Source organism: Gadus morhua, chromosome 4, assembly GCF_902167405.1.
Source record: "Gadus morhua chromosome 4, gadMor3.0, whole genome shotgun sequence".
Classification (NCBI taxonomy): domain Eukaryota; kingdom Metazoa; phylum Chordata; class Actinopteri; order Gadiformes; family Gadidae; genus Gadus; species Gadus morhua.
This window is the reverse complement of record NC_044051.1, coordinates 16,907,772-16,915,188: the sequence shown is the minus strand read 5'-3', so window position 1 is coordinate 16,915,188 and position 7,417 is coordinate 16,907,772.

The window sequence follows — 7,417 nt, the reverse complement described above, 5'->3', positions numbered from 1 at the left end:
TTTTCTCGAGAAACAGGCAGAGAAGAGAGAACGCAAAAATACCACCAAAGAAAAAGATGAAACCTATTGCAGGTCAGCAAACTATTGCAGCTGCATTTTCTGTCCCCACTACCTCTGCACTCCTCCCTGACTCTGATCAGCCTAGAGAGAGTACCTCAACATTGCCTGTACCTACTTCTGCCTCCCCCTCTACTGAGCCTGATGAGCCCACTGCAGAAGAATTGCCTCAACCTTCTACATGTTCCTCCCAAAAAAAGCGAACTTTTCTGAAGCAGTGGCTCACCACATACAAATGGCTGCGCTTTTCAGATGACAATTTCATGTATTGAGTTTAACACTATTAATTTCATTTAAGAAATAGAATAATAATAAAAAAGAAACACATTTTTTAAACTGGGGAGTCGGGACCCATTGAATTTCTCAGGGACCCACCCAACTCGCCACCTGTGGGTCCCGGGGACTCACTACATTGAAAACCTATCAACATATTATATGATTATAATTATTTCTTAGAAAATCGGTATCGGAAAAACCGGTTTTGGCAGGTCAGACCTCCTTAAAAACCGGAAATCGGTATCGGCCAAGAATTTTGCAATCGGTGCATCTCTAAACATAAGTAACTTTTACAAGTCCCGATCACTCTCTTCATAGGGCAGTACCTTAAAAAGGACTTAGTCATTATTACGGTTTTAGAGTTATATCATACTAACGAGTCAAAAACAGTTATACGCAATAATTAAACATTTGTGTATTATTTTTAGGCAGGTCTCTTCAATGATTATTTTTAATTTATATTATATTGGGGGGACAAATACTATAATAAACTATTTAAAAATGTTAACATATACTTAAAAATCACAAATATGCCTCATTGAAGGAGATCAACACAGAAGGTTTGGATCCATCATTGAGTTTCAACTCAGTGGAAGGCTGTTACGCCACGTGAATCTGTCATTATAGAAGGGTGTATCAAAAGCGCATTATCATGGGGTTGGACTTTTCCCCCATCTGGCTCCTATTACTGTAATAATGGCAATATAGGTTCATCCTATGGCCCTGATCCGGGGACATTAATCTTGCCGTTGGCTCAACACTGATTACCAGCAATAATCTGTGATGCAGACATCAGCACTGGGAATTAAAGGGGGAAAGGGCCTTAAATCAGAGGCATGATGTGTACTGAAGGATCCTATTTAGATCTGCTGGTTCATCATGACCATTGGGTGAAATGAGACCTAATAGACATTTCTGATGGACAGACATGTACAATTCTCAATGTTTATTCTAATTCCATTGGTGAAATTAGACATGCTGGCAATTCCTAATCACACATGTACAGGTCTAAATGTTCATTGGAACTTCATTGGTGAAATATGCAAGGCAGTCCTAATGAACAGACATGTACAAGTCTAAGGTTTTTTTGGGGAAATCCAGACAATTCTAGAAATATCCTGCATGGTTAGTTGAACTCTTCTTTCCCCATAAGGATAGATAGCAGGCCTGAGTCTACTGCTGGACCGCTCCACTGCTGGTGGAGTCGGCCCACACGTGATGTCGCTTTTCGTAAAACTCGGAGGGTGAAAGATAAAGCGACCAGTTCAGCGATAGCTTATCTCTTGCTCGGCCTGATAGAGAGACCATTGGCGTTTGCATTACTCAACCCTCTGTTAATATTGTACAGATCTCTCGGAAACACTCAGCAAGGAGTCCCTAGCAGACATGCGGCCAGAGAGGAGTCATTGAGAAACAAAGTTCCCCTTATCGTTGGCCTACAAAGTGTTTCCTATCTTCACAGACATGGATTTCCAATTAATCTCTGAACGGTTTTAAGTTTAGACAAGGATTGCTTTGTCTTCATGTGGCCCACTCTCCCGGTCAATAGTCGGGTTTGTGCCGCAAAAACAAAACAAAAGCGAAGCCCCCAAATAAAATGTGTCACTCAAATTTTTAAAGCGTCTTTTAAAAAGATGGAGCAGTTGTATGCATCAGTTGTATTGCTACCAGGAAAGATACGCCATGTGAACAAAAGGCTGTTTTTTTATTTACAATTTATCTTGATGTAGGAAAAGGAAAAGCTCTTCTCCAGTCAAGATAAAACAGTAAAGTAGATTATCTTGACAAGATAAACATCCCAGTCAAAGTAGATAATCTTCCACTCATTCACTGCTTGTTTCTGCTGCTAAAAGTATTTCACAAAGTGGTTGTAGACCTAAACATAACGGGTTATAAAGAATATAACTAAATCATCAACACTAAATTTACAGCCTTAACCTCAAAATTAGATTTGTGGCCTGATGTGATCTCAGCCAATGATCTGGGTCCCTCGTGTAGGATACGCTTTGCTGTCCATCACTCATTGGCTGCGCTTCAGGGGTTGCATTTGGATCAAAACCTTTTGACCTTTTTAATCAATAATTGAGTCAATAATGTATATAAAGTGGTCCTTAAGAAATACCTGCAGCCCTGTAGAGTTTTGGAAAGCAACTCAAGGCACCTTAGAAAATTACAGTGAGGGAAATGTTTCTGTCGAGGGAGGGTGACAAACCCAGAGTGGCTGAGAAAGCAATTGTGTATCAGGAAAAATGAATTGATCCTAATTAGCTGTCAATTAAGCCGAGCTGTCACTCACTCTTACATCATCCCTCCACACTGCAACACTGCCTGACAGCTCCAACAGTCTTTATATATATAGTACATTAATATATTAAATACAAATATAGGCCTAGTTAGTACATATTGAGGCCTTCCAGCTAATGTATCTGTTGGCAGGTACCCTCTTGTTTCATGGCCAAGAAGGTCCAGTCCATTGGATGTAGCCACTAGCTACACATTCTAACCAGCAAACCTAGTAACAGCTCTGCTGGTACCAAGTATTCTGACCTATACGACTTAAGTGGTCAACCTCCATACCATAGCTTAGTACCATGCAAAGATACCTCTTTTTCATACATATAATCTTTTATGGCTTTGAGAGATACTTATTTTTTGACTCATTTTATTCATATGGGATTTAGGGATTCTTATTAAGAGAAGTAAACAGAACTGGGGTCATTGTTTAATATAAATCAGGAGCAGTTGGTATGGTAGATTCATGATGATAAACCCAATTGAAATGCCCCTGTGTTTACAGTCATCAAGAAGATCAGCTGATCAAAAAAAGGGCACATGGTGAAAACTGCCAGCTCATGGGATCTAGATATCCCAACACAGATGTCCAACGGATTCTCCGCTGCCGTAGGCCTCACCAAATCTATCCTTTGGGGGTTTATGGGCCTCATGATTCATTGTGTTGCTAAGCCTATTTTATCCAGTTAAACCCTCAAATAAACTGCGCTGAATGAAAGTGTAATCCCACCCCAGCGGGCCCTTGGGCCTGGCTCTGTGTGAGGATGTTACATCACAGGCCAACCACACAACTTAAACCCTGACTTTGATCTGCAGGGAGCACGGGAAAGAGTAGAGTTTTGTTAAACAATTATGATGTACTTTGTTCAATATCTTGCTCTAGGGTTTGAAGGATAGTGTATGGTAACGGGATATGAATAGATCTGTATATATATACACTGTATATACAGTATATTTTTCTTTTAACTTTTGTTTGCGTTTACCTTTAACGGGTACCTTTTGACTTTCCTCTTGAGTTTTTGCCTGCATACGTACATACAAACACATATACATGCATACATACATACATACATACATACATACATACATACATACATACATACATACATACATACTGTACGTACATACATACTGTACATTCATACGTTTATTATACATATATAGGTACGTACGTACATACATGCATACATACATACATACATACATACAAACATGAATACATATATATACATACATACAGTACATACATACATGCATACGTACATAAATGCATACATTCATACGTTCATTCATAGATACATAAATAAATACATACGAATACATACATACATACTTACATTCCTTCCTTACATACAGTACATACATACATGCATACGTACCTACTGGTTCATAGATACATACATTCTAATAATAACATGCAATAATACATGCATTACATTTTGGTATTGATGCAGCAGTAAGAATTGGAGACACCAAAACAGTAACTTAAGAAAAGCCTTATTGAAAAGAAGATTGAGAAGAAGGCTACAAGCCAAATTGATATCACAAGTGCAAATTCACAGCAATCGGACATCCGGCCGCTCTATTCATTCAGGCCAGCAACCAACGGCAGCTACTCTGTCCCTCATTTTATCTTACATGCAAAAATACAAAGCAAAAGGACTCCCAAAGGTACCCCAAGACCTGTGGAGGGGAACGGGTGGCCTGAGAGTTCCTGATGAGGCCCCGCGCCCGGCCCCCTGCCGCAGGGTCCTCAGCCTGCCTGACCCTCTGCTCCACATAGGAGACGTGATTGAGGCAAACATTTCATTAGGTCCCTGCAGATGTACGTTTAAGCAGTGCCTAAGAGGATTGCGTGCATGCATGAACTGATCCGTTGATTTAATGGGAGGTCAACGCACAGATTTAATGACTCGCCAAGTTGCCATCTGGGCCTATTGCATTTATGTAAAAAAAGATTTAGCAGATAACGCTCACACATACACAAACACACACACACACCTGTTGTTGTAGGCCAACAAAGAAAGTATACACACACATGTGTATATATATATATATATATATATGTTTGTGTATACTGTATGTATATATATATATACATACAAAAACAAATATGTATGTAATATTTCATTGTTTTCAATTGATTAGTATTTTTTTTCAAGAATGTTTAGTTTGTTCTTTTTGATTGAATAGGGTTAGATACGGAGTACGGCATGCAAATGTACCTTTATTTACAATTTTTTCACTATGTATACCAGGGGTACTCAAGTAGAAATGATGAGGGGCCACAAATTTTTTTTCAGTGACTCAAGGGGCCGGTCGGTATACGTGTGACTGAGGCCGATATATGCTCTGTTTTAGACGTAACGCGTAAGCACGTAAGATACATAACCCCCCTTGCGCGGTAAAATATCCCCCCTTACGTGCGTCGGCCAAAATACCTGACTATGCGACTGAAACACTACGGCCCTACGCAGCTCGCAAAGACTGTGATTGGCCAGCTAACCACATCCTTTCAGGAGTCTCACATTTCCGGTTTTACAGCATAATAGCGCCATTTTTAAAAGGCTGTGACAGAAGCGAATGAAGAATTTTGAAGAAGGAGAAGAAGATTTCCACTTCCACGCCCACAGATTTCCACTTCCACCCCCACAGATTCGTTTGTTGCTCCCCCTACTGTTCTGGCGGAGAATCCCCTTGCAACACGCGCAATCCTTAAGGAACCTTAAAGGAACCGTAAATCAAAACTTGTCTAAAACAAGTCCCTTGTGTAAATTACGTGCTTACGTCTCTGCGTCTAAAACGACCCTAAATCGGCCTTGACTGCTGCTGAGATGGACTGTCTGCCTCGAGTTTGGGAGGGCTGGAGCGGTCTGTGGGCTGGAGTGCTATCTGTTTATCGTTGCAACCCCCAGCCTCGTATTGAGATCGCGGTTTCAAAATAAGAGCGCCCAGCACGATTCTTTTTTTTTTTTTTTTAATAATTAAAAAAACTTTTCAAAACAGCTCGAGGGCCATTAATAGACACCCCGCGGGCCACAAAAGGCCCGCGGGCCGCTACTTGAGTATGACTGATGTATACGAATCAAGTATTAAAGGAGCGCTCATTTCATGGCTCATAATTCATTATCTGTATTCACACTTTTACAAGGTTGTCACAAGTGTCTCTTTGGTGCGTCAGACAATGATGTTGCTTATCAGCTCTGGAGACACTGGTTCAAGTCCCGCCAAGGGGAGTGGCCAAAGGTGTGAGGTTGATAAGCCTTTACACAAGATAACCTCTAGGGACATCCCATATGGGTACGTCTTCCAACAGGGCTAGATCGGCCTCCCAGTCCACCGCGCGTAGACTGGTGGCTTTATCTGTCAGAGACGGTAAACAACAGCCCTCGCTGCTGCGCAACAGGTTTGAATACACATTACAATTCACATGACATCATTACATTTCTAAAATGATATTATGTTTCCATGGAGAGTGAGACCCTGGCAGAACCCATCTTCAAAAGAGATAACCGTTATCACTCTCCACTGCAACACCAAGACGCAACCAGTGATCGGTCTGATGTTATAAATGACAAAAGTCACATTCTTATGAATGATTACGTTCTTATCACATTCGACATTCATTGCTCTTGAAAGGTTTATGCCATAACTGTCATGTATATAGGTATGTAGTGTAGGTATGGTATAGGTATGTGTGTGTGTGTGTGTGTGTGTGTGTGTGTGTGTGTGTGTGTGTGTGTGTGTGCGCGCGCGTGTGCGTGCGTGTTCGTGCGTGTGTGCGTACGTGCGTGTGTGTGTGTGTGTAGCGTAGGTCTCATTGGTATTGTATTATTACCAATACTATTATAATTATTGTGTGATTTTAGACAGAAGTTAGAAGTCAAACTCTCTCGTGTTTGTTTATGTATGCTAAATATATATAGAATTTAAAGCAAGAGCAGTTGAAACTACTCCCACCTTGAGCTTCCCGATTACTTTCCCCCTCGTAGGCTCCTCGACCTGCAGAAAAGCCACCAATTACTGTCGGGATCCTGAATAATACTGAGGTTATAAATGTAATTGATAAAGCCTTATTTGTAATATCTAGAAGGTGGTCTTTAACCGTTATTAATCACTGAGACGGAAAACTTGTGTGACCTCGAGCTGTATGAAATGATATCTACAGCTCGCCCGCCAACAGATGGGTGATTATATATATAAATCCATGGCGATCGAGTGAGACTCAGGCTAAATAGCACCACCATGGATGTGTGAGTACAGATGCAGAATCGCTGACAGAACGGTGCAGAGGGTGCTTCAGCACCCCCGGTTGGTTGAGTTTATAAAGTTTATAAATAGTTTCTAATTTATATTTTATGAAATTATTGTCTTAAGGCGCTTGTGTTATAATTATTTTGTATTAAAACAATTATATATAGAACATCAAAGTGTCGTACAAACCGTGGCTAGAGGGAGTGCTATAAAGAGTGCAGCACGAATCATGAGCACAGGGATTGCTGTATAGGGTGCAGTAACAACTACGGTCACTGGGAGTGCTGTATAGGTTGTATTACCAACCACGGTCACTGGGAGCGCTGTATAGGGTGCGGTAATGACTACGGTCACTGGGAGCGCTATATAAGTGCAGTACCCACCACGGTCACTGGGAGCGCTGTATAGGGTGCAGTGCCAACCAGGTTCACTGGGAATGCTATATAGGGTGCAGTACCAACCACGGTTGCTGGGAGCGCTGTTTATGGTTTAGTACCAACCATGACCACGGGAGGCGCTGTCCAACGTAAAGTAACTT